Here is a 27,969-nt window from a genome sequence, read left to right as displayed (position 1 = left end):
TTATGTTTTATTTATTTCTAGGAGAGAGAGAGTGAGACAGTGTGAGCAGGGGAGGGTCAGAGAGAGAGGGAGTCACAGACTCTGAAACAGGCTCCAGGCTCTGAGCTGGCAGTGAGCACAGAGCCCAACGCGGGGCTCGAACCCACGAACCGCGAGATCATGACCTAAGCGAAAGTCGGACGCTTAACGGACTAAGCCACCCAGGCACCCCTGTTTTGATGTTTTAAAAGGTTTATTTATTAAAAAATTTTTAATGTTCATTTATTTTTGAGAGATAGAGACAGAGTGTGAATGGGGGAGGGGCAGAGAGAGAGGGAGACACAGAATCCAAAGCAGGCTCTAGGCTCTGAGCTGTCAGCACAGAGCCTGATGTGGGTTTGAACCCTCGACCGTGAGATCATGACGCGAGCCAAAGTGGGACATTTAAGTGACCGAGGCACCCAGGCGCCCCAAGCAAGACGTATTTGAAGGTGGAATCATGAGGCACAGAGCGGTAGGTGGGATGACTGTGGTCCTGAACACATGATCTTTCTCAGCCATTCTTCCAGGAGTGGTTTCAGATTCTAGGCCCTATCAGGGCCTCTCAGACAGATGGCACACATCAGAAGTGGCCAAGGTCAGGGGCACCTGGGTGGCTCCGTCAGTTAAGTGTTTGACTTCACTCAGGTCATCCTCTCACAGGTTTTTGGTTCATGCCCCACGTCTGTCTCTGTGCTGATGGCGCAGAGTCTGAAGCCTGCTTCAGATTCTGTCTCTCTCTCTCTCTCTGCCCCTCCCCCACTCATGCACTGTCTCTCTCTCTCTCTCTCTCAAAAATAGGTAAAAACATTTTTAGAAATTAAAAAAAAAAAANTTTTTGGTTCATGCCCCACGTCTGTCTCTGTGCTGATGGCGCAGAGTCTGAAGCCTGCTTCAGATTCTGTCTCTCTCTCTCTCTCTGCCCCTCCCCCACTCATGCACTGTCTCTCTCTCTCTCTCTCTCTCTCAAAAATAGATAAAAACATTTTTAGAAATTAAAAAAAAAAAACAAAAACAAGAAGCGGCCAAGGTTAGAGATTACAGTCAGACGCCCTGGGGGAGAGCACGCCCATGGGGGATCTGAGCCTGGAGGCGGTCTCTTTCAGCACCATGTCTAGCTTAGTTGTCAAGGCCCGTGTGGACCTGCACCCGGAGCATGTTCTCTCACTACCAAACAAGGTTACTGGGTTTCTGAATTCTCCTGAAGCTGTTATGCCTGCTAGGGACTCATAAAGGATTTTGTTTGGTAACAAAAACAAGTGCTAACAGAAACCCACAACGGTCTGAAGAACTGACCTGTGATTGCTCAAGAGAGCTTGTAACTAACATCCCAGGTAAGAGGTTTAATTGCTTATTACTCAGTCGCTGTCATGGGCAGCAGGAATTGTTCAGGGAGAGACAAGTGCTTGCAATCGGTTCTGTAAGCCGCCCATCGCAATGCCCTCTGCACACAGAAGTCCTGGAACACAGCCTCACTGCTCAGAAGACAGAAGTAGGCAGTACAGGGGATGTGCCTCATTCCAGCCATAGGGTGCCTGAGGCCACAGCGGCAGGTTATACTTCAATCCGGACTTTTCAGTCTAATTTTAGGCTTTCTGTAGACCTGTATAAGCCCTGAGGGAAATGCCATTGCTTGCTTTACACCAGGTGCTACCTAATAGACAAAACTCCCAAATTGGGATTCCAAGGGGGTTCAGTTAAGAGCATAAATATAATCCGAGGCTATGAGTCCTGCCCTCAGCCTAAATATCTCATGACTTCTCTAGAAGTTCTGTCCTGATATCCCCAGATAGTCAACTCTGCTCCCAGAGTGCCCAGTTAGTTCATGCCTCTAAAACGGCATGCCCTGCACTTATTCCAGAAGGTCTTGTCTGTGCACCTTCACCCCCTTAGCTGGAGCTAAGCCTTCCTCCTCCCTAGCTCCCGCTTGCTCGCTTGCTCGTTGCAGAAGGTGTTGACAAAAGACACAAACAGAAGCATTTCAAAGAGACAGCAGGGAGCTTCCCTACCCAACTCAAAGCCTGTCTTATATTTAGGGGGAGAAAAGAAGCTTCATAAATCTCACTGGGATTCTTGTTTCAAGGTAATTAAACTTATAAAAACTGATGTGCTTTACCCCTTAGAGACAGATTCCAGAGGGAAAAGAAGAATCCTGAAATGTAAGTTCAAATTCTTTTCTTCGGTGAAGCTGGAGAAGGGAAACTACTTTAGGAAAGGCAATTATAAAGTAGAGAGGACCCAATCATAATACTTTTCCATGGCTTACAGCCAGGTAACAGAGTAAAACATTGACAGGGTTAGTCAAACAGATTCAAAAGTTATAGAGCCATTCATGGCCATGGTCTGCTTCCACTTTAAGGGTAATCATGATCTTCAGTTAAAAACAAAATGGGGCACCTGGGTGGCACAGTCAGTTAAGCGTCTGACTCTTGATTTCAACTCAGGTCATGACCTTACAGTTCATGAGCTCGAGTCCCCCCATGTTGGGCTCTATGCTGGCAGTGTGGAGCCTGTTTGGGATTCTCTCTCTCCCTTTCTCTGCCCCTCCCTCGCTCATGCTATTTCTCCCTCAAAATAAATAAAACTTAGAAAAGATGGTAAAAAAAAGAAAAAGAAAAGGAAAAAGAGAAAGAAAAAAAGTCCTCCTATGACTTCTGACATTGAAATATGCAAAGGTCAGTTTTTGCCTTTGGAGTTCCTCAGCCTCCGACGCCAACATGTAACTCAACAGCTAAACTTAACAAGGCTACACAATGAAGACTACAAGTTCATACAGGGCAGAGGCTCAGATCCCAAAGTGCCGAATACACAATTACGGGCTCACCCTTCATTAGGTCATTGAGCACTGGTATTTAATAGCTGTAACTTTTGTCACACAAGCATAGAAAGGTAGAAAGAGTTACTTTATGTATTGTTGTTGCTGCATAATCAGTTACTTCAAAATGCCCACAGTGGTTTCAGAGAAGCATCCCAAGTAGTTGAGGACAAAGGAAATTCAGAAATTGTATTTATTTTGTTTCCACCATGAGCTATTCTGAGAGTCATAAAACAGAATGACATGAGTCTTTCTGCTTAGATCACTGGAATCAGTGACTCTTCCAAAAGAAATAAAGGAAGGTGAGTTGTGAGCTGGCTCCTTGAACAAGAATGACTCTAAGAGGCTATTCAGTAACTATTTTTAATCTATTTAAAAACATTTTTATCATGGAAAATTTCAAATCTATACAAAAGTACAGAGAATAATCTAACCACTCCTATAGTGATCACAGAGCATAAGCACTATCAATGCATGTCCCATCTTGTTTTGTGTATGTATTTAGTCCCTTCCTGATCCATCTTTTTTCAGATTTTGAAGCAAATCCAAGACATAAAACCATCTGATCTGTAAATATTTCAAAGTCTTAATCTAAAATATAATTCTTTAATAAAATACAACATTGATATTGGTTATTATACAATAAACAGTCAATATACTATTCAAAGTATAGGGCTTTTTGTCTGCTCATTTGAGTTATGTGTGTGTGTGTGTGTGTCCACAGAACCTGAAAAAAGCTTCTGGAGATCACAATAATAATATGATAGTAGCTAGCATACATTGAATGTTCACTGGGTGCTAAGTGCTTTAGCCACATTATCTTATTTTAATCCTGAAAACAACCTTGTGAACGAGGATCTCAGCAACATTATTTAGCTACCCAGGGGGGTAAATCCAGGATTCTTAGTTCTGCTCACCTCCCTCCAAAGCATGGGCTCATCACTCACTATAGCAGACAGTCTTTTATATACTGGTATTGCATTGCTGGCTAATCCTCCTAGTAGATTATTTCCTGAGAGGAGTTCCCCAATTGAAATAAGAACCATGTGAGAATCAATAAGTATCCCAAAAATGAATTATGGCAAAGGGACATTTTTGTGCGCATCACTATGAAATGCATAATCAAAATTTTGCAAAAAAATTTTTTTGCTTTGGTTTTTAGTTTGTGCATGGAGAAAGAGTTCAATGAATCTTTTCCAATCCTTGAATGTGCAGGAATAGGGAAGTACACAGCAAATGTGTCTCTAGTGGTCAAATATTCTGAAGACCATTCGCTGCTCTTTTCTAAGAAAGAGAAGTTGGTATGTGGGTAAGGTTAAAGACGTGGCTAAAAATCATAAATTTAATATTATGATCATAATTTCACAACAAAACCATTTAGGGCTGGCTTGTATTTTGAAAGTTTGGGTTATATAAACTTGCAATTTTTTTTCAAGGCAAGACTGACTATGTTAAATTGGCAAAAGAATGTTGAAAAGTCACTGAAACAGCAAAAGCCAAAAATCTGATTGTATCATCAGTTAGATAGGAGTGCCATTCATGTATTACCTAACACAAGATGTTTAGCCATTCACCCACCCAACAAATCTTAGAGTACCATCTATGAATCAGACAATATGCAAGGGGCTCGGAATCCTGAATGAGACAGGAGACGGCAGCAGCCTAACAAGGCAAGGGTCAGTAAAAGTTCCAGTCTTTAGCCCAAGAAGAAAGAGACACCATTGAAAGGTCACACACAGAGATGGATAGCAGTAACTTGTGACTGTAGAACGAGCCTCTCGCTACAATGTGGACAACAGATCAGAGAGGGATGAGAGAACATGAAGAAATGAGCTGGGGAGCAACTGAAGTCTTCAGAAAAGATGGTGGCCCGGAGCAGGGTGTGGCAGTAAGGTAAAGGAAACTAGATAGACTGAGAACTATTAGGGGGTAAAAGTAATGGGACTCAGTAATGGAAGAATATAGACAGTAAAAGGGAGGAAGGTGTGAGCATGTTCTGGTTCACAGAATTTATTTTGGACACATTGAGCTATTTTTTAGACTTCCAAGTGGAGACATTCAAAGGCAGCTGAATATACATGGCTAGAACTCAGAGGAAAGGCTGGGCCGGAGATATAAATTTGAGAGTCATTAGCTGGGTGTGCATGAGTTCACCTGGGGAGAGGGAATGGAATGGGAAGAAGGTGGCTTGGGAACGGAGCCCCGCGGAGAGTATCCTGAGGATAAGAATCTTTTTCACATTGGAACCACGCATATTCTGCTCATAATCTGTCAGCCAGCGGGGGTAGCATAGTTGAATACCCAGGGAAGCAAGGACCCCTCTTTTGCCTCTTACGTGGGGCATCCCCAGTCTTGTCAAGGTTTAAAAGGGTTTGAAAATATTAACCTTTTACATTCAAAATCATCTAATGGGTTCTAAGTTTAACCCACAACCTCTGCTATACAACGTGGTGCTTTTGTGAGCATAAACTTAAGTGTCTTATTTTAGGAAAACGTTCATTGCTGCATCTTGCAGGACAATAAAAATTTGGAAATAGGCCAAATTATTAATAGGAGAATGGCTAAACAACTTATGGTATTTACATGACAGAATATTATGGAAACTGATAAAATTTTACGACAGAAGTTTTATCTTTGAAAATTACTTCTTTTATGATTATAAAATTATTTTTATCATATAAAATTTAATCATTCCTGAAAAAATATGGGGAAAATAATGACGGGCTCACAGTCTTCAAATCTTGTCTTCTCAATTCTACTCTAATATATATTATGAGAAACTTGCTTTTCTTACCTAACAAAGATTTTGGACATATTTCTGTATAGATCTGCCTCACTCTCTGTAATGGTTATCTAAAATTTCATTAGAAAGGTGTATCATAATTTAAGTAGTCCCCTCTCCATGAACATTTAGATGGTTTTTAATTTTTTGCAACTTCAAACCGTAATGAACATTATCTGCATACTTGTAGGAGGGTTCACTTGGGTTTTCTTAAGAAATAAAAATGTGTCAAAGGATATAAATGCTTAAAATTAAAACAGATGTTGAACAACTGCTGGAAAAGTTTGCACCAATTTATACTCCCACTTCTTTCTCACTAAATCAGATTAAGCTTTTAAAAACATGTTTAATAACCATTTGCATTTCTTCTGTCTGTTGCCTTTTCACATTTTTTACCCATTTTAAAATCTGAATTATCTTTTTGATTATTATTTTTATTTTAGAAAGAGAGCGCACACAGAGTGGGGAGAAGGGCAGAGGAAGAGAGAATTTCAGGCTCGAGATTCTCGAGATTCACCACCAACGTGGTGCTTGAATCCCACAACCCTGGGATCATGACCTGAGCCAAAATCAAGAATTAGATGCTCAACCAATGGAGCCACCTAGGTGCCCCTGATTATTTTTATTTTTTTATTATTTTTTTAAAGAATTCTGAATTCCAGATTATAGCTCTTTTTTTAAAAAAAATTTTTTTTTACATTCATTTTTGAGAGACAGAGTGTGAGTGGAGGAGGGGCAGAGAGAGCAGGAGGCACAGAATCTGAAGCAGGCTCCAGGCTCCCAGCTGTCAACTCAGAGCCTGAAGCGGGGCTCGAACTCACTGACCATGAGATCATGACCTGAGCTGAAGTAGGTGCTGAATTGACTGAGCCACCCAGGTGACCCGCCCCTGATTATTTTTAGAAGCTCATTACATATTATATAGTGGTGATTTGTTACAACAGTTGCAAATGTTATTGTCCAATTTGTTTTTAAATTTTATTTATGGTAACTTTCCTATTTTTGTACAGTTAAATTTCTCAATTGTTCCTCTATGGCTGCTGCATTTCATGACTTATTTACAGGCTGATACAATCCCAAGCGGAAAGGCAGGATACAAAGATTGTATTTTCAATATTCTCTTAATTATAGTTGTTAGGAGGATAGAAGGAATGAAGCAACAGGAGGGAAGACAGAGAGATGGGAAAAGATAAGAGAGAAGGCTAAAAGTCTATTTCTGGGTGATATGTTTATAAATAATTTTTCCTTTCTTTGTGCCAGCTTTCTTATGGGAATTATGTATCATTCTGATAACCAGGAAGAAGTCATTAAAATATATGTTTACATGTTTTAGCTTTAATTCTTTTCTTTGGTTTCTGTACCATTTATGGCTATAATTCCCATAGAAGATACGTAGGGAACATAAACCACTGATAGAAATGGAAAGGGTTTCTTTTGGAATGCAGGCTGCAAGGGCATGTTGGAAAAAAACAACAACAAAACTCAACTTACACACTTACGAAACCTGAAGGAACTGTGAGATCATGACCTGAGCCGAAGTTGGAAGCTCAACTGACTGAGTCATCCAGGCATGCCCTGCAACATTCCTAATTATTAAATGAAGTCCCTATACCATTTCTCCTCATGAAGTGCCATTTTATCTGGTTTTCTGAGGCTGATCTATCAGAACAAATTAAGAACAAATATGTAGGAGCACCTGGGTGGCTCAGTCAGTTAAGCATCCATCCCGCTCCTGATTTGGGCTCAAGTCATGATTTCACATTTCAGGAGATTGAGGTCCATGTAGGGCTCTGTGCTAACAGCCCAGGACCTGCTTGGAATTCTCTCTTTCCTTTTCCCCAGCTTGCATGTGTGCTCTCTCTCTCAAAATAAATAAACTAAAAAAAAAAAAAAAAAAAAAAAAAAAAAAAAAAAAAAAGATAAACAAATATGTGAAACATGAACATTCATTATAAGGCCTAACGTGAAATAACTCATTTTCTAATGAATACAGAAAGTCAATAAAACAATTCCCAACCCAAAAAGTATTACCAACTCTCCTCTGAGGCTCCTCCTACCCTTTCATATTTCTCTGAACAGCTACTTGAGGTAGGACATGATCATAAAGATGACCCCGTGCAAGTCTGGCTATTACATGCCCTTTAAAACAGGGCCAGGGACTCACAAACTAATCCCCCCAGGCCAGGTGTTAGTCTCCATCCAGTTCTGGGGCTGGATGCACTTGATATGCAGGCAATATGTTTCCACCTTCACCACTGTATATATACAAAACCAATTTAACTTGAGCAAAGGGACTGAGAGATTTCCCCTTGCCTTGTCTCATGGTTGGAAAACATGTATAAAGAAAACACTCATTGCCTCTTTGGACAAATGAAAGAGGCAATGAGTTTGATTAACGGCTACAGTGTGCAGATCATACTTCTCCCTGGAGACCATCAAATAAATGAGCCATCATGCTGACAGTTGAGCCTTCTCTCTAAATGTTTTTATTCTGAACACTGCCCCTGCCCCCACTCCCAAGAGGGTTGAAATTCCCTAGCTGAAGTGGCCCAAGTTTATTTAGTAGTTCCTTACAGTACTTTTATTTTATAGTTGCCAAGAAAACCTCTCTCACTGACTCTCCTTGCCAAAATGCTTCCTGCGTGATACCTGGCTGTGTATAGCCTGCACACAGTTGCCCTCCACGAGGGGAAGCAGGGAGGAAAAATAGAGGGCTTCAGATAAAGACACCAAGGGGGTGATAGACCCTTGGTGGCTAGGGTCTCTTGACAGAAAAGATGCTGGGGCACAAGAGACACCTACAGTTGATAGGCTAGAGGGGATATGGTGATCAACACACTGAATTCTGCTCAGCTTCTCAGGCCTCCCCAGGGCAGAGATGGGTGCAGCTGACCCATGGAAAATTACCTTCCAGGGCAGCTTCACTTCCCAGCCATAGACATGCAACAAAGAAATGGATCAGAGAGTCACGGGGATTCCAAGAGCCTACAAACTAGGGACAAGATAGATGTGGAGGAGCCCTCTGCTTGCAAAGAGGATATGTTAAGGAAGATTAAGGAAGGGATGATTTTGAATGAGGAGGAATCAGAACATGGTTGCCTCTTCACCAAGGTGATCTTAATGCTAATCGGGGCAACTGTGGAATGGGGATGGGCAGGGGCAGATGGATCCTACCAGGTTTATGGTGGACACGTGGCACCAATACCAACAAACAGGCTGAGAGAATGAAACCCTGTTAAACGTTAGCACTCACGCAGGGAGTGCTAGGGAAGTGTTAGCCATTGCTGTCACCACTACTGTTGTAAGTGGATAAATGCTGTGGCTGTCACCCTTGAAAGACCAGCCAGACAACTGAGGTATCAATGCAAATACATACTAGTAAGAGAAGGGACAAGGTGACATCTTGTCCTGTCTAGCTGTGGCTGGTTCCCTCTAAGAAAACCCAGGGCTCTTCTGACTTGGGGGTACTAGATTCTGCCAGCGGTGAGGCCCATTCCCTGAAGACATTTTGCTGAGGGAAAATAGCAGCCTGTGAGTGGGGATGGGGATACGGCAGGGTGGGGGGCAGGTGGGGTGATGAGGAATGCTTTACAACAGGAAGGAGCCCAGTTTATAGCACCGACCTCAGGAAGGGATATTCAGGTTGCTTTTGGCAACTGGCTAAACACAAACCTTTTCCAGCGTTAGTAATGCCTTACGCAATATCAAAGGGGAGGGGAAACAGACTTCTGACCTCAACCAGAACTTTTGGCCACATCAGCAGGTCTCATTCAGTTACCTGCTCTCTCCATCAGAGATTAAACCTGAGCCATTTAAACGGAAGTCTCAAAAGCCCAAGAGGGCACCTACAGTTTCAAAACCACTCCCAGGCCCTTGGAATTAAACATTTTAGTTCTGAGATATAGTTGGTATCACTTTGTTCCCCGTGTTTTGCATAAAGCCGTGTTTTCTCCAAAGCGATTACAGCCTCCAAGGGTAGGCCTGGAATATTTCTTAAGTTATTCCCAGCGTACTGATCACAGGCTAAACATATGACAGAACACACATCTCAGTCCCTTCCCAGGGATTTACGGATCTCTTCCTAATGCTGCGCATATCACAGCAAAATGTGCAGAAGACATCAAATTTCCCCCTAAGAAATTTCCTTTTGAAGAACTCGCTGCTACTTCCTGAGCCCCCACCCATGCTGTCTCCAGCACTTTGTCTTGCAACCAGGTTGCCCAAGACATTCATTTTGTTGAGTAATCCATTTGAGTAAATGCACAGACACCATCCAAAGACTATTTCCATTTTTATGTAGTGGTATCCTTAATAAAAGTAATCTCTGAAATGCATAAGTCATTGTAACTTCCCAAGATCTGAAAGGTAAACAATCATGAATCAGGGAGAAAATTACTTTTCGGTCCTGTATGTCTTATTTTTAGTTTAGAAAACATCATCAAACTGGTGAGCAAAAGGAACTGATGAAGAGACCTTTTGAGAGACTAACCTTCCTCTTGCCTAAATGTTGGACAAATGTTGATCCAATAAATAATGGTTACTTTAGTTTGGTCAATTTCTCAGCACCTCAGTTCCTCTGTTAAAACATCAGGGTGCCTGGGTGGCTCAGCTGGTTAAGCGTCTGACTTCAGCTCAGGTCATGATCTCACAGTTTGTGAGTTTGAGCCCTGCATTGGGCTCTGTGCTGACAGCTCAGAGCCTGGAGCCTGCTTTGGATTCTGTGTCCCCCTCTCTCTCTGCCCCTTCCCAGCTCACACTCTGTCTCAAAAATTAACATTAAAAAAAAACCCCAAAACCCATTAAGGTGGCAAGGTGATAGACTTTAATCTAGTCACTAACCCTGGATTTCACTCCACAGGTGACCTGTGTGGCAGTGCTATGTGCCCATATGTACATTATGGAGGCAATTAAAGATCTTTTGCAAATATAAGGTTTCACATATTGTTAACAGTGGGGTATATTCTACATTTCCTAGAGAACTGGAGTCCATGCAGATGAGCTTATGTGGTAACAAACCCGGAGTGATCCGTTCTGGGACACAGCAAATTCAGGCTAGTAGCCAAGCATGGAGTCTTCACGCACATGGATAGAGGCCAAGGACAAAGTCTCAACTGTGCTCTCAGGGAGCACTAGAGCTCCCATATGCTTCCCTCACTCTGCTTCCTTCCCTAACTCCCACATGATGGTGGAGAGGTTATTCAATCAACCTCTGTCTGTCTAACTCCAAAAGGCATACAGTGTAAGGTTAAGGGTACAGATTTTGGAGCCAGGCTGCCTGGCCTTAAGTCTTGGCCCTGCTATTTACTGGCTGTGTGATCTTGGGCAAGTTACTTAACCATTCTATATTTGGTCCCCCTCATGAAATGCAGATAACAACAGTTCCTGACTCATGAGAATGAAGCTATTTAATGTGAATGTTTTAGCACAGTGCCTAAATGTAATGTATAGAAGCCTGAACTATTATTTCCTCATCAGCAAAAAAGAGAACACATATGTGGCCTATTCCTTAAGATTTATAAGAAATAAAACTGATGGAGAGTGTACACCAACTTTGAAAATACTAAATAATATTGGAAGCTTAGGAGTTTGGGGTAGGTGGGCTTATTATAATTGACACATCTGGCTTATAAACTGCTCTGTGGGTGACAGAGCAAGGAGCCAGAGAACTTTCTCATATAGTGCCATGGCCCGGCACTAGCAACGAGCAAAATGTCTCAAGAACTGGTTAGGCTCCATCAGCCACAATACCCTTGTCTACTTTATCCATCTTTGCTGAGGCCAACTTCTGAAGCATTAAGATATAGAAATTAATCATTCATCTATAGACGGGTACTTGGGTTGTTTTGCATATCTTGGCTACTGTTAATAATGCTGCAATAGACATAGGGGTGCGTGTATCTTTTTGAGTTAGTGTTTTCATTTTATTTGGGTAAATAGTGAAATTACTGGATCATATGGTAAGTTTTTGAGGAATTTAAGAAACAAAACAAAGGAAAAAAGAGACAAACAAAAAAACCAGACTCTTAAATATAGATAACAAATTGGTGATTGCCAGAGGGGAAGTGGGTGGGGGCATGGGTGAAATAGATAAATGGGATTAAGAGTACACTTATCTTGATGAGCAGTGAGAAGTTAATAGAATTGTAAAATATATTGTGCACCTGACATTAAATATAAACTGTATGTTAATTATACTTGAATTAAAAATAAAAAGAGGAAAATTTTTGAATTAAATTAAATTGAATTAAAAATAAAAAGAGGAAAAAAGGGAATAAAGATCTCAGTTCACTATCAGCAGCCCTGTTCAGTGCAATGAGAAAAGGCTGATTCAAGTTGAGGTTCATTTTTTTTAATGTTTTTTTTATTTATTTCTGAGAGAGAGAGAGAGAGAGTGAAAGAGAGAGAGAAAGAGACAGCGTAAGCAGGGGAGGTTCAGAGAGAGAAGGAGATACAGAATCTGAAACAGGCTCCAGGCTCTGAGCTAGCTGTCAGCACAGAGCCCGACCTGAGGCTCGAACCCACAAACCATGAGAACATGACCTAAGCCGAGGTCAGTTGCTTAACCGACTGAACCACCCAAGCACTCCTCAAGTTGAAGTTCATTCCGTTCCATCCCAATCTGTCAAATGCATGAATGACCCATTCTTCTAAACAGAATAAGCTGAAAGAGGAACTGCAATTCTCTAGAAATAAAATACAGAATTCCCGAGAAGTGACATATCTGTACCTCCTAATGCAGTCAAATAAAACTCAAGTGGTGCAGCCTGTCTTTGTTTTCTACCCTCTCCCTGCCTAATGATTTAGGACATAACCCCAATAGTGGATACTGGTCTCATACATTCAGTGATGTGATAAAACCCAGATTCTGCAAGGCTACTCTTGGGAGAAGTCATTTCCAATTTTCACCATTACAAACAATGCTGTGATAAGTGAAGGTATCTTTTTTGACATGTCCACACCTATTGATATTTTTTATCATGTGTATTCACAAATGAACAGTCAACTCCAGGTACCTTGCTCACATTTAAGAATCTCTGCCAAGGCCACTGCACTGGTGTTTACCTTCCTTTACCACCAGAAGCCAACAAAGATTATGGGTATTCAAAGGAGCAGGCAGGCAGAGAACACAAATTCCAAAAGCCTGGAATTACTGTTACTGTTATTTTAGGTTATTTAGGTTACTGTTATTTTAGAAATGTGATCTCCATGAGGAGAGGTGCTTCATGGTTTTCATTTTTCTGTCGTTACATTTTTGAATTCCCTTTGGTGCTTAACAGTGCTTTGCACATAGCAGGCCCCTAATAAATGGCTCATCTGAACGGCAAGCCTCCTCTCTGCCACCTAGCATTGGTTTTGTTCTGAGACCCCAGTGAGGCTGGATTCAAGAGGATGTGGGGGATGATTAGGAAACTGGGTGGATTCGGGTTTGTGCTGGGCGTCTGGCACTGATCCAGGACCTCTGAAGCCAACATAGAGCTGCTGGCGTCCTATCTCAGGGATGACCTAGGAGGACTGGGTCAGCACCCCAGGAAACTCTATGGCTCTCAACACACTCTCAAGTCTTCCCTACTCCAGGCATTACTCCTTCTAGACAAAGCCTGAGATGCCAAGAGATACCAGAAATGAAAATGTGCCCTGCTTGGTGGCTACCTCTTCATGTTTGGCTTACAGATGAGAGCAACCTTCGTTTCTATAAAAGAAGGATATTAAAAATTCCGACTGCCTAAACAGGATTTACATGAATTTAACTGGCTACTATAGGACATAGAGAACCTGGCAGTGGCTTCTGTCATTGAGACAAGGACTGTGAACAGAGAGCACAGGAGGTCAGGCAGGCTGGCTGACTGCAGCTGGGTAGTGGGGGTGGAGATATGTGGGGTGTCAGCAAGCTAGTGTCTCGGTGCACCTGGAACCTTCTGATGGACACACATCCTTCCCACTCTACAGAGGTGTCATGGGGAGTCAAGAGGGATAGGCTGGAATGCTGGTATTGCCCGGTACATTGTCCAGTCAGTTAGTCAAGGGGCAAGAAACCTTTCTGAGCCAGAAAACAGAACTTCTAGACTCAGCTCTGTCACCTTGCTGGGCCTCAGTTTCTTCATCTGTAAATGACAGTATGGTGCTGGATGACATCCCTTTCCCACTTCTCCGTCGGACAGTCGATCACTAAGAACTGACAATTATGCCTCCTGATTGTATTCAGAACCAGACACCTTCTCTCCACGACACTTCATGGCCTCCATCCAGCCCCATCATTTCCCACCTGCATCGCTGCATCTCCTAACTGGTCTCACTATCTGCACCCTCCTCCCCTCTTCATGTTGGGCCAGTTGCTTTTTTGAAATTCGTTTCTTGAATGTTTGGCTCTTTAGGAGGCCCTGCCCAACTGCAGCGGCCATAATGCTCCGCTGTGGGGTCTCTGTGGGCCCTGCCGCCTTACTGTCTCCTCCAGCGCTCCCCTCTCTGCTTCACCTCCCCATGTACTCACTTGAGGGGACCTCTCCGTCCCCACGTCCATGCTGTTGTGCCCTCAGACTGGCACTCACTCATAAACTGCTACTGGCCCGCAGTGAAGTAGAAAATGGTTGAATCACAATGAATAAATGAAGGAAGGAGAAAAATTAAGAGTAAGCACTTAAAAACTTTCATAACTACTTGACAGCAATTTTACGCCTGTTGAATCTAATAATAAAAATCTGGGTTCCTATTTTAAGTCTTTTTAAAATTTTATTTTTCTAGTAATTTACTTTTATTACATTTTATAAAAATATCAGTCCTAAATGGATTGAAATGGGAAAAAATCCCCACTAGTTTCCCACCACAGACAGTATGGGGAGCTCTGGCCTGCACCTTTCTACCTTCCTCTCTCCTGGGGAGATGACTTCATCCTCGCTGAAGGTGCTCTGTCTCAGGAGTCTTCTGCATCCCTTCCTAGACAAGCTCGGTGCCCCTCCTCCCTGCCCCAGTGGTGTTTGGTGCACACGTCTAATTATAGCATTTATTGCACCGACTGTAATTGTTGGTTTCCCTGCAGGTCCTGCCCATGCTTATTTCTGCTAACCTCAGAACAAGGTGCCTGGCCCAGGGCTGAGTGAGCAATTAAGTGTTGACTGAAATGAACAAGCCTCAAGTTTCTTATCCTAGACTCTGGTTGCCTTTCCTTTACCCATATTTTCCTTGTGTGTAAAATCCTTCCAGCCTGTGTTCTCTCCCTCCGATGCCTACTCGGGGTTCTGTACATTATGGAAGCTGAGGAAATGAGGAGGAAATGAGAAGAACTGCTTTTTGCATCTAGGGGGTGAATTTCTGATGCCACCCATCTGGGTGCACTGTCCCCTCTCTAGCTCTCAGTTTGATTCTAGAGGTTAATATAAGGAAGCTGGGCTTGTAGCTACAACAGCTGGTGACTAATGTGTGTGCCTGGTGATTAAGCATCCTTACAACAGCGCAGTATTATAACCAGACAAGACAAATCACCCCTGTACATCTTGCATAAAATTAAAAGGTCAGTCCAGGAAGAGAAGCAATAATGAGATTCCTGAAGTCCTTCATCAAGTTGAAAAGCTCATTTGATTTTTTTTTAAGTTTAATGGAAAACTCCAAAACCAGAAGGGACGGAATATTACATACAAACTACTTCAAAGCTCAATTTAAGCTCAAACTGAAGAACATGAAGAACTGAAGAACATGATTCCCATCATATGGAACTAATTTCTTTTTGAAAGTTGATAAACCAAAAATTGTACTGGAAAGCAGCCGGTGCCCTGCGTTTTCCAGAGAAGGCAGTTTGGGAACACATTTCCTGAACCTCAGCCTCTTGCATTCTACTCCTGGATTTCCCCCACTGATACCACAGAAAAATGCTTTCCTCTCCTCTCCTCCCTGCTGCAGAGTCCTTCTTTTTTTCTTTTTTTTTTAAAAAAAGGGTAATGTGATCACCTGCCCATTTATAGGATATAGTGTATGAAATCATCCCAAGAGCTTTCTGAGGACCTTTGATGCATACAGTCAGGGAAACGAGGCTTGCTTATGGTTAATAAAAAACAAACAAACAAAAAACCCAAAACAAACAAACAAGCCCCAGAGACAGGATAAGTGATCTTTTTCCTATCAGAAAAGAAACTGTATTCCTCATTCAAATTAAGAAGCAGAGAATCAGCTGCTAAAGAAAATAATTAACAATTAGGGTCTGAAAAAAATGAGTTATTTTGAAAACAGAAAATTTTGACTGAGCTAGGTGATACACATACAATCGAGTTCCACCCGTCAGATAAGTTCCAGTTTTGTTCTGGGTTTTAGGACCATGCGAAACAAGGTTTTGTCTGCCTGGAGAGCCTGAATCCCATTGACACAGGAGTGAGCTTGGAATTTTTGATCAGGGTTGACAGGTTCCTGGCCAGGAAGGCAGGGCTATCTCTCCTATAACTTTCCACTGATGCAAATGAGGTCAAAAGTGCCGGGAGGCAGCAATGACAGGTGTGTGTGGGCAGAGAATCATGGGCCAAGGCAGGGTGCACGCTTTCTCTTCTGTAAGAAGTATTTATACCATCCTGTTGGCACATGTGGGGAAGGCCCTGAGCTTTATAGTTTGTGCCACAAGGAAGTCAAGACAGCCTCCAAGCCATTGTTCTGGGGATGCCTTTTCTTTCTTGTGTGGCTCAGGAGGCAAAAAGCTTCCTCTGCCCTGCCCGGCCCTCACAGGGTGGGACTCGGGGCCATCCGAGAGGTTCTGCCTGTTCTGGGCTGGGAGTTGCCTCAACAACTCCTGACTCCTGACTGTCTGGAGCCAAATGTGACAAGGGTTAGTGGCCGGAGGTAGTGCCCTTTCTTTGGGGACAGCAAATATGGCCTGCTCTCCCAGGAGCTCACAGGACAGGCTCTGCAGTGAGCATCCTGGAGGCTGGTACTTGCTCTAGATGATGATCAGGTGCCCACCACTGGCCCTCAGGAACAGAGCCTCAGGTTTGATAATTCTCTGTCTTCACCAAATGGAGACTGCCAACCATCCCATTTGCTGGGTCATGGAAAACTTCCTTGGATATATGAAAAGGGAAATTGAGGGATAGTATTAGTAGAGGCTCTACCTGAGTCATTAAATCAGAGTAAGATGACAGTTCACTGAGTGGAGACTAGTTTTCAGGTAAACTCCAAGGCAATGAAATAGAATCCTACTTAAGTTTCCAACCACTCCTAAGTGTCTTCCTTTGTGGGTTCCTCTTCCTCCTTCTCCTCCAACCTCCCTTAAAGGGTAGGCAGTTTCCTAAGGTTCTGTTCTTGGCCCTTGCTTAGCTTTCTTTCCAGAACTACTGCTATACCAAATGGCACCTTAGCGCAAATTAGAAAAAGGCTCCCTATTCCCAAGACATGTTACCATCAACTCCTGGAAAATTCATAGTCATTACACAAATCCTCAAGGACTCTGATGAAGTGGTCTGATTAGAACTGTTTGGTGCCCAATCTGCCCCACTGTACAGTTGTTCTGTACAACTGAATCCCAGGGATTCAAATATTACCCTAAGACAGATGGCTCCCCAATTTAAATCTCTACCCTGACACCTCTCTCCAGAGATCCAGATCTTCGTGACAAATAAGAAAGTAATTGATTTGGGGGCACAGTTAACCTTAAAACAGCAAAGGACGAAACCTAGATTTTACCCAACTGCTGTCCTCAGTTAAAAGCTTTAGATTTCTCAGCTGGGAATCTGGAAAGCATCCTTAATGTCTACTCCTTGGACCTCATACCCCGTTCATCAGCGTCCTCCAAGCTCTTTGCTGTATCCCACTCCCTTCCTCTTCTCCCTCTTCTTCCCACTATCCTGGCTGACTTCATCATGCCTATTTTTTTTTTTTTGCCCCTTTTAAGTTTATTTATTTATTTTTAGTAATCTTTACACCCAAGACGGGGCTTGAACTCACAATCCTGAGATCAAGAGTCGCATGCTCTTTGGACTGAGCCAGCCAGACATGGCACCATACCTATTTCTTGCCTGACTTATTCCAAATCCTCCTACCCGAGCTCTTCATTTCCAGGTTTGCCCCTATTAAGCACTCTGCTTAATGCCACATTTATTTCCTGTTAGTCTCTTTCTCAAACACCTCTGATGGCTTCTATTGACAGGCAAATAAAGCCCAAACTTCCTAGCCTAGCACTCAAAGTCTTCCAAGTTCTCACGCTGACCCACCTCAACCACAACCACGCTCTGCAAGTCCAGTCACATAGATTCCTTAGCACACAACACTTTCCTGTCTCTAGGCCTCCTTTCTTCTTGTTCCCTCTACCTGGCATGTATTTCCATATTTTGCCAGTAACGAAAACTTACGGCTTAAATACCATTTCTTCTCTAAAGCCTCTGCTGATCCTCTTGATTAGAACTGAGAACTTCCTTTTCTGTGCTCTCACTGTATTACAGTTTACTTTACTTTGAACATTTAGGGAACCATGTCTTAAACTGTCAATTTATAGATGCATTTGGAGCCCCCAGCAGACTAATCCTCGAGGGGAAGGATTCCGTTTCATTTATCCTTTGGTCTTCAGAGCCAAACATAGTACAAAGCAGATATGCAGGTCATATTGAGAGAGAAACCCAGTAGTGAAGTCCTCATTGTCAAACAAAGCCCATGGATGACTTAATGATGGTCTACTCTGAGCCTGTGTGTTTCAATGCATCAGGCAAGCAAGGACAAGTGAACGTAATACAGCATGTTAGGTGGAGGTGAAGGGCACTTTCCAAACCAAAAAATCCATTTAAAACAAACACACATTTATAACTCACAGTCTGCATCAAATATAATTCCTGGAAGCCTACAAGTCTGGCAGGGGACATACGCTCAACACCTTGGAGGAAGGTTGGCAGGATTTAGGGCTTGTTCTGGAGTCCTGTTCTGGTTCTGCCCAGCTCTCCAGACCCTGGACTGGCACAGCCCCACCACGCAGGCCAATAATGCCTTATAAGCTGACCGTTACTCAGAACAATGGTCACCTTGAGAAGGTGAGAACCTGGATAAGAACGAAGTGACAACAAGTGGGATGCTTACAAATCTAGTTAGTAGCATCATCTTGAGAAAATAACAATGCGAGTATAAGTTCTGACTGAGACCAGTAATGTCCTTGGTCTCCACTTTTCACGATACATTTACAAATGAGAAATCCAGCAGAGAGAGACCATTGATAATACAGGGCCAGACGTACAAGATAAATTCAACCACCTTACCAGCATTTTTTCATCGTTACCCTATATAATACTGAGTATCCAAACCCACTGTTTTCTGAGACCAGATTCCTCAGTTTCTGGCAAAGAAATTACCCAGAGCACAAATTTACCAAGCGGGAAACTGAGGAGGGTTAGACAGACTGTGCTTTTCTGACACAGTGGAAAATGTGGGTGTCTCACATACCACTGTTCTTTATATACTTTCCTGAAGAAGACTGACTAGCACATAAAAAACGGAAGAACTTGAAAATCCAGCTGACCATACACTTTTTCCAACCATCTGGGCTTCTGTTTCTCTTTCGCTGTCACTAGGATGGCCTTAATAATATCTTCAATCAAGTCACCCTCTATCACTGTGCTCAGAGAGGGAAAAAAATTCCTCTCTTGCTGTGTAGAGAAGAACAAAATTGCAACCTCTGTATTGCCTTGGCTCTAAGATCTGTACCTGCTCCCTTCCCTCTAATGCTTCTGAAACAGCTAAGTTCCTTAAAACTAATGACCAAAAAATCTTACCAACTGCCAGGACTCTTGTTTTCACCAAATAAAAATTATCAGCATCTTGTGATCTGTGGTTTCTTGGAATCAAGGAACCACAGTGGTTAGTACACATTCCTCTCGTCAGTTGCTGTGTTAAAGGTCGGGGACCAAAGGGAACAAGAACATTTAACAGATTCACCTTCAAAGAAAACAGAGTCTAGGTAACTTCATTTGAAGGCACCAAAGTCATATAAGTAGCTTCATGGAAGGCCACTGAGCACAGGAACTCTCTTATGCTATTAGGCCTACACTATTACATTAAACGTCTGTTCGGGAAGTCACTGTGTGGTCAAGGGGAAGAAGAGACAGTCAGGTTCCCGCTTCTTAGAGCCCCTTCCTTTCTTGGTCTGAGACCAGGGAGCTACAGGATGGGTGACTGATGGCCTTTCCCATCCTTCATGGAAGTCTCAGATAACGAGTGTCTGTCTAGTTCTGTAGGAGATCCACTCTTGGCACTGAAAAGAAAATTTCTGGAAGAGTAGCAGGAGATGATGTTGGATAAAGAACAAAGGAAGATGAGCTTTTCAGAGACAGCCCACCCAAGAACCCAGGGAATTTGAACTTGGCTTAGGAGGTTAGCCTCAGACACTCAAAGGAGCCTGCATTCCAGGGCTGGCATGGACAGTGACACCACTTACTCTCCACATACCCCTGCCGGGGCTGGGACCCTGCCACAGCCCCGCTGATGTGGGGCCTGAGGCCGCATTGTGGTGAAGTTCCTCCCACTGACTCACAGGAGACCACAGCAGTGTGTAGAGATTCCGTGATGAAAGATGATATTCCTGACATTTCTCTTAGCACTCAGATTTTCCAGCAGATTTCTTTAAGCAGTCTTTCTGTCTTCCAGACTTTGGAGGGGTAGCTCAATGTTTCCAAAGTGAGGTGGAAAAGCTCACTTGTGGCTGAAAAATTCTAATACTGCCCTCATTTTCTCTGAGAGACACACAAGGGGAGCCACTGAAATGGAAGACTGAACCAGGCCTGGTGGGCATTGATTTGGAGCAAAAGAACACCTGGGGGCTTTGGAGGAAGTTAATTAGTGGCCAGGGCCAAATGGAGTGTGGACAACTCCTGCTGGCCTGGCCTTGGGTACCTTGTCTTCTTTTTTAAACTGAACTTCAGTTGTAGAGACATATGAATTTTATTTGGCTAAAACTCTGTGGTTGGAATGTCCCCACTAGACCCTATTCTGAACCTATTTTGAGTCTGAACCCCAGATAAAATACTTCAGACATTCAACAATGAAAGACATGAGGAAAGGTATCTATCTGTCTCTCACTTCCCTTTTCTTTAGTTCTGTGGAGTAAAAGTGAAAATGAAAAACTCACTCAGCTCCTTCCATGTACTTTTCACAACTGGTGGTTACGTTTGTGTCTTTATGTGTTTACACTAGAGTACATGCTTCCGGTAGGCCAACTCCTGGCCTATCTTGTTCGCTATGATATCTTGAGGCACAAAGTAGGTCTCAATGAATATTTGTTGCATGAATGAATGAATGAATGACTGGATGCGTGGATAAACAGATGAATGTATGCTCACAAAGTTATGACAACAAATGTGTATCACATGTAAATATATTAAAGTATCATGCAAAGGAAATAAAACATGGTACTCTGGGAAAGGCAGTTTCCCCCAATGTGTCTTTGAGACTGAGATAGTGACCTATTTTTTAAAAAAAGGTATTTAAAAATGGTTAGTAATTGCATTTCCATTTTATGGACTAGGAGCAAATAGTCTCTGAAAGGGAAGTGAGTGCTGGGAGAATCCCCCTCTTCCAGAGGGGGCCCCTCAGTTTGTAAAAATATCTTTTCCTTTGGTTTTACCATTTCACAGAAAAAAAAAAAAATGCAGCATGTAGACACCTCTTTGCTGCGTGACTGTGCAGTGTACTGTCCAAAATGGGTTTCTGAGGATGAAAGGTGAAAGGTAGTGCAGGTAAGGAGGCCACAGGACCAAACTGGGACTTCTCAGGGCAAAGGAAGACATATGGGCTGAGTAGATCTTTCACCATGTCAGTTAATCTAAGCCTACTCAAAGCAATTTCTTGATATTCATCTTGTGTTGAAAGTACTTGTTCTTCATTGACTTCTTTTCCTTTCAAGCTTGGTAAGTTTTGATCCTGAGAACAAATTCTCAGAAAGTACAGTATCTTGAGCTTCTCTGGTAAACTGTCAGCTCTAGAGTTAACTCCTTCAACACAGTGTGTCACAAGCTACCCTTTCTAGAGTGTATGTCAAGTGAGACATTGTGAAAATATCTCATGCATGGCAAGCCCTCGACTCTACCTCTTTCTTCTGATGAAAACGGAATATAAAAATATATAATAGTGGCAGTGAATTGTACAAAGAACGGCTGCCCCTCAGACAGACTTGAGATGGAAAGTGCTTCTTAACATATTTACTTCCTTTGGTAATGCCACAGCACAAGATTACACTCAGCCTTCCTGGCCATAAAAGCTTCAGTCTTTCCCATTCTTGCTGCCAAAGCTGAAATGCCAAGAAATGCTGGGAACTGTGATTATACACACTTCATATTTTACATTCTGAAACCCCAAGGAATAAGCTGTGGAGAACAGAGTCCTGTTTCTTACATGGCAGGACAGATACTGAACTCAAGCTCTGTTGAGCATGGCTGACTATTTGCATGGGGAGAAACAAACAAAGCCCTCACAGAGTCTTCCAGTCTGCGTGTACCTTCCTGGCATCTGTGGCAGACTTTGGCTAGCTTTTCTCATTTATTTCTTTTTTTGTTATTTTTTAACTTTCTGAATTACTCAACCAGATTCTTACGGGAAAAAAAAAAAATCACTACCCCACATACGAGTCAGTCATAAGGCAACTCAGTTACCGCCTTTGACAGGTTTGAACCTGTCTGTTCACAGATGAGGAAACAAAACTCCACTGTTCTTTAGGCCAAAATTATATCCCCTTCCTTAGCGTGGCAGTAAAGCGGCCAGCAGACAGCATTCAGATGTCACGGGTTCCAAATTTTCCTCCCCAGCTGTAAATGAATTTCACTGCCACGGTGCATTTTTCTCAGTTCCGTCCTCAGGTGGTAGGAGTGAAAACAAACAAAACCAACCAACCAACCAAAGGTTCTCCTTCCTTCCTCCTTGCCTCCCTTCAAGAATGAACACAAGGGCCATGGGTACCCGGGGAAGGGCTTGTGATGCAAGATCTGTTCTTCCAGAGGGTGAATTTCCTGACTCACTGTCACCTGCCCCATTTCTCTGTCAGAGAAGTGTTACAATCCTCACGAGGTGAACGTGGGAGGGGCAGGCGTCTCACTGCTTAGATTAAACGCAGATTTAATACCCACTTCTTGCTTCATTTGCAGGATTTGGAGGCCTCCACACGTCCCTCATGTTCTCAGAGAACACGAGCTCACACAGGATTTCTCCCCCGCCTCCCCTGGGGCGCCACACAGGCTCCAGGGCCTAGCGGAGAAAGGGGTTGAGAGGCTCCTGGTAAAGGAGCGAGCCCCCTGAGCAGGAACGCGGGCCCCATCCAGTCAGGCTGGGAGTATGCTGCTGCTCCCCAGCCCAGTTATAAACGGCAGCTGCTCCCCGCGTAGGGCTGGAAAGCAATTTCTCTCTGTGGCTATGTAACTGCAATAAACTTTTATAAGCCTGTTACATGATCCGAACAAACCAGCACAGTTTCTCCAACAAGGGCAGAATTCTTTGCAGGTTTGAACTGTCACCCACACACCCTTCTCTGAGAAGAAAAAGAGGCTCAACTGCTACCTTTTTTTTGGTTTAAAGCTGGTTTTTCCAAAGACTTAGGAAAAACCTCTGCTCTTTCAGGATATCTCACAGCACCATTTGTCTCTCAAGAGGAAACACTTTCAAACACGGGACTTGTGCGTGCATAAATCATTTCTGGAAGGACATAGAAGAAATGTGCCTGGGTGGCTCAGTGGATTGAGGGTCTGAGTCTTGATCTTGTCCCAGGTCATGATCTCACAGTTCGTGAGTTCGAGCCCCACGTCTGGCTCTGCACTGATGGCATCGGAGCCTGCTTAGGATTCTCTCTTTCTCTGTCTCTCACTCTCTCTCTCTCTCTGCCCTTCCCCTGCTCCTGTTCTCTCTTTCTCTGGCTCTCTCTCTCAAAATAAACATGAGAAACAAAAAAGGAATGGCTAACTGGTTACCTTGAGAAAAAGAAACTGGGAGGCTGAGTTTAGTGTTCCCTGTAATCTTTTTAGAATAAACAGTTCTTTTTATCATATGTACACATTGTCTCATCTAATTAAATTACATGGACATGCCTCTCCATTTTCTCAGATTACACAATAATGTGTTTATACCCATCTTCATACCATTTATCTCTCCCGATGAGTATTTCCCGACATAACTGTTGATTCACTTTGCTAGAAATAAAACAGAAATGAAGAAATAAGAACTAATGCTATGTCTTGCACCAGACATTGAAAACAAATAAGAAAAGCAAAGCTCTGGCTGCAAGCCCTAATATGGCTGTGACAAAGGAGAGAAAAAGTGTGAGTCTCTTGGCTTTTCATTGTGTGTGCTCCTGGTCCACACCTCCTCCCTTCTGACAATTCTCTCTCCTGCCCTGCTGAGAAGTTTCTAAAATTTCTCTTCTTCTTTGGTCCACCTCCCAATTTTTTTGCTTATTTCTTTTTAAAAAATTTGTTTTCAAAAGTCGCAAAATACATTCTCACCACAGTGATACGAAAGGAAGGTACATGATGAAAAATCACAACTGTCCATCCTCTCCCAAATGGTTTTGTGTCTGTTATTCCACAATGTTCTCCCCATGCAGATCTATGTTCAGATGGCTTTTGCTACTATTTTTTGTACAAAAAAACCCAAAAACGAGACTCAAATGAGCATACATACTACTCCTTAACTTCTTTCTTTCACTTATTTATCTAACAGGGACAAACCATTAAAAGAGTGAGATCAATAAATGTAGATCTAACTCACTCTTCTAATAGCTGCATAATATTCCACAGAATAGGTATGTCATAATTTAATTATTTCCTTATTGAACCTGTCCATCTCTTAAATGGATTCACTGTTCAAGTTTCTTCCCTGGATCAGTTGTCTTCTTTAAAACCGATGCACATGGAGCATTAACTGATACCAGATGCTGGCATAAACAAGTCCCATGAGCTGAAGTCTCACAAGAGTCCCATAGGACGGGTAGTACTTAAAGAGAGGCCAGCCCTGCTCCATTTTCACACTGTTGCTGTGCAATCAACCTAGAGTCTATGGTCACTGTCGTAAAGGTTAGCCTGGCATTTACAACTTGGAGATGGATCATTTGATTAGGGTTCCACAGGTACCCCTAACTTGAGATGTTCCTGTCTTTGTCTCTCTGATCCTTACACCTACAATCAGTCGATCGATTGATCTATCTTCTCTGTTTTCACGTGCACACAGAGGGTGAAGCTATACTACAAAAGTAGGTAAGGCATTAAATTCCTCTAAGATCTACATGAAAGGAGACCTTGAACACCCTATTCTAAATCACACCAATAACTAACTTCCCAATATGCTTATTATTCCTGTATTCAGCAGGAACAAAATTCAGTTAAAACTCAAATCTGATCTGGAAGAGGTAACATGAACAGCTCTTACCACAATTCATATTAGTTTGACCAATTACTACTTAAGATACTTCTGGTTTTACTGATAAGAACAGATGATACTACACTTGATCTTAGACAAAAGGCGATGAGATACTTCTGGTTTTATAAGAGAAGAATGTAACAAGTCAGTTGGATTGGTTCAAGGATCTAGAATAAAAAATTACATGTATAGGAGCACCTGGGTGGCTCAGTCGGCTAAACGTCTGACTCCTGACTTCAGCTCATGTCATGATCTCATGGTATGTGAGATCAAACCCCATGTTGGGCTCTGCGCTGACAGCATAGAGCCTGTTTGAGATTCTTTCTCTGTCTGCCTCTTTCTCTCAAAATAAATATTTTTTAAAAATTATATGGATGGCTTATGATTGCTCAGTAATCAGTGACTGTGACAACAGAGCCAGGATAAACAGTATTACACCACTAATATTTCCTCCTTTGACAAGTAAACTACATTGGAAGATCCGGATTGTCTTCAAAGATCTGAAATCCTTTCTTATAGAAAATTTGTGTTTTTTCACTTTATTCCTTAGAGGTGATCTAGAACCAGGGAACAGAAGATACAATGAGACTGTTTGAGCCAGTATAAAGATGAAATTTTCAATCGCTCTATGTGCCTAAAAATGGAGGTAATAAACTACTCTCTGTTTAGAGGTATAGGAAAAAAAGACCACACAGCAGGTTATTAGGCATTTGTGCTTTGAAAGAGAAGGGTGCAAGGCACTTGTGTGGCTCAGTCAGTTCAGCACCCAACTCTTGATTTTGACTCAGGTCATGATCTCAAGTTTTGTGAGTTCAAGCCCCAACTCAGGCTCCTCTGTGACAGCACAGAGACTGAGATTCTCTCTTTCCCTCTCTCTGCCCTTCCTCACTTTGTGCTTGCTTGCGCTCTCTCTCAAAATAAATAAACAAGCTTAAAAAAAGAGAGAGAGAGAGAGAGAGAGAAGGGTATTACGTACCTTTGAACTCTCTTCCAAACCTGACTCTAGAATTTTATCAGTGGGACATGGGACAGGTAAGTTTTGATGCAAGTATCAAACATGGTGTAGAATGGTGATTTTGTATGTGAAAGAGGCCAGAATGGGTATTCTGGAGGCTGGGGGAGCAGTGCCAAGGGAGGAAGGAGAAATGAAAGGTCACACAGACTGCCACTTTCCCATTGTGTGTACCATACACACACATCTCTGGAACCAGATCATTCAGTGATGTCATCTTCTAGGGTTTGGGGCAGCTTGCCGGTCAGTTTTCACTTACCTCTCTTTGCAACTGAACCCAGAAATTCAATGATTTTTTGAGAGTCTGAGTGTTTTTGTTAAATATTAACAGGGCACCTGCACCAAGTTATATTTCTGCCTAGAAAGTTTGCAAGTAAGTAACATTTGACATCTGCAAGACAATGGAAAAAAATCCCACCTTCCGGCATAGGCTGTAGACTATCTATCAAAAGGCAAACTCTAACACCATGTTCCACTCAGCTATTTATCTTGCCAGACTCAAGGACTGGGATCTAGCAGAAGGATTTTTGTCTTAATACATCTGAAAACAGCTTCATGACTAACATACATGGCTCAGTGAACTCAAAGAATGATGATGAAGGCATCTAATCCTTAGCTGTTCACTCACATCAGTCCAGTAGGTTCAATTCCATCAGGTGCTGCTCTCCTTGGGGCTGAAATCATTTCCAGGTAGATTTGGACTATTAAGCCAAGCAGCTACAGAGCATCTTGCTTATTGTAACAGAAAACATTAAAAAAACTGAATACATGTATGAATGAATGACTGTATGGATTGAATGTTTACATGCCCTTCCCCTGTAATTCATGTTGAAGCCCTGACCTTCCAATGTGATGATATTTGGAGATGAGGCCTTTGGGAAGTAACTGGAGTTAAATGAGGTCATGAGGATGGGGCCCTCACTATGGGATAAGTGCCCTTGTAAGAAGAGACAAATAGAGAGCTTGTCTCTTCTCTCCCTGCCATGTGAAAGAACAGCAAGAAGGTGGCCATCTGCAAACTGGGAGGAGAGCCCTCACTGGAAATCAAGTTGGCTGCCACCTTGATTTTGGACTTCCCAACCTCTCGAATCTAAGAAAGAAGGTTCTGGTGTTAAAGTCACCTGGTCTATGGTATTTGTTATGGCAGCCCGAGCATATTAAGACAATGACTAGGATTTCTTGAGAACTAGGATTCACAGATGAGGAGTCATCACAGCCTGAAGGTCAAGGTTTGACACACCTTAACTGGTACAATAGCAGGTCGCCTATTTTTGACATTATTATGTTGAAAAGCCCATATTATGGTATATTCATATGTGATATATGAGATCCCTTTGAAAATAACATTTTTAAATATCAAAAACACAATATTTGTCCAATGTAGAACGTTAGAAAAGTATTAAGACAATAAAAACACCTACATTACCTTAGATATTCAAACAGCTGACATACCAATGTTTATCTTCCTCGAACTATTTTCCCATAGAAAGTAAAACTGAGAGCACAAGGTCTTCCCCTGTGTGGTTTCTTATGACCACAACCGCCCCTGTACTCACTGAGGCATCTTAAAGAACTCCATCTCTTATATTCAGAAAGATATTGCTGAGAAGTGACTTAACTTTCCGAATCCTAATGTGGATATTCACATCCTATAATACCTATATCAAATCAGTAGTGGTAGCCAATGGAGGTAGTTAGAAATTAACTGAAAGGGGTATCAAGAAACTTTCTGGGTTGATGGAAATGTTCTATAGATTACTTTGTTGATTACATACTTGTGTACACCTGTCAAAGTGCATCAACTTGTACACTTATTATGGAGAGAAGCAAACTGGAAAGATGACACCAACACCCAACACTAGAAACATATGCTTTGATATATTTTTCCACAGAATGTTCAAAAAAGTGAGTATTACTGAGCTTAATGGCTTATGTGCACCTCTATTTAATCCTAACAACTACCCTCAGATGTGCATTTCTAGGATCTCCATTTTATCA

General features: G+C 42.4%; 1 protein-coding gene across 1 annotated transcript in view; it reads right to left on the bottom strand.

Moving 5' to 3' along the window:
- Positions 1 to 27,969, bottom strand: part of PRKCH (protein kinase C eta) — a 231,493-nt gene that overhangs the window by 30,849 nt on the left and 172,675 nt on the right. The gene's annotated exons all lie outside the window — the stretch shown is intronic.

Source organism: Crocuta crocuta, unplaced genomic scaffold (genome assembly GCF_008692635.1).
Source record: "Crocuta crocuta isolate KB4526 unplaced genomic scaffold, BGI_CrCroc_1.0 scaffold10, whole genome shotgun sequence".
NCBI lineage: Eukaryota > Metazoa > Chordata > Mammalia > Carnivora > Hyaenidae > Crocuta > Crocuta crocuta.
Note: the sequence above shows the minus strand (reverse complement) of the source record. Positions and strands in the feature narration are given on the sequence as shown.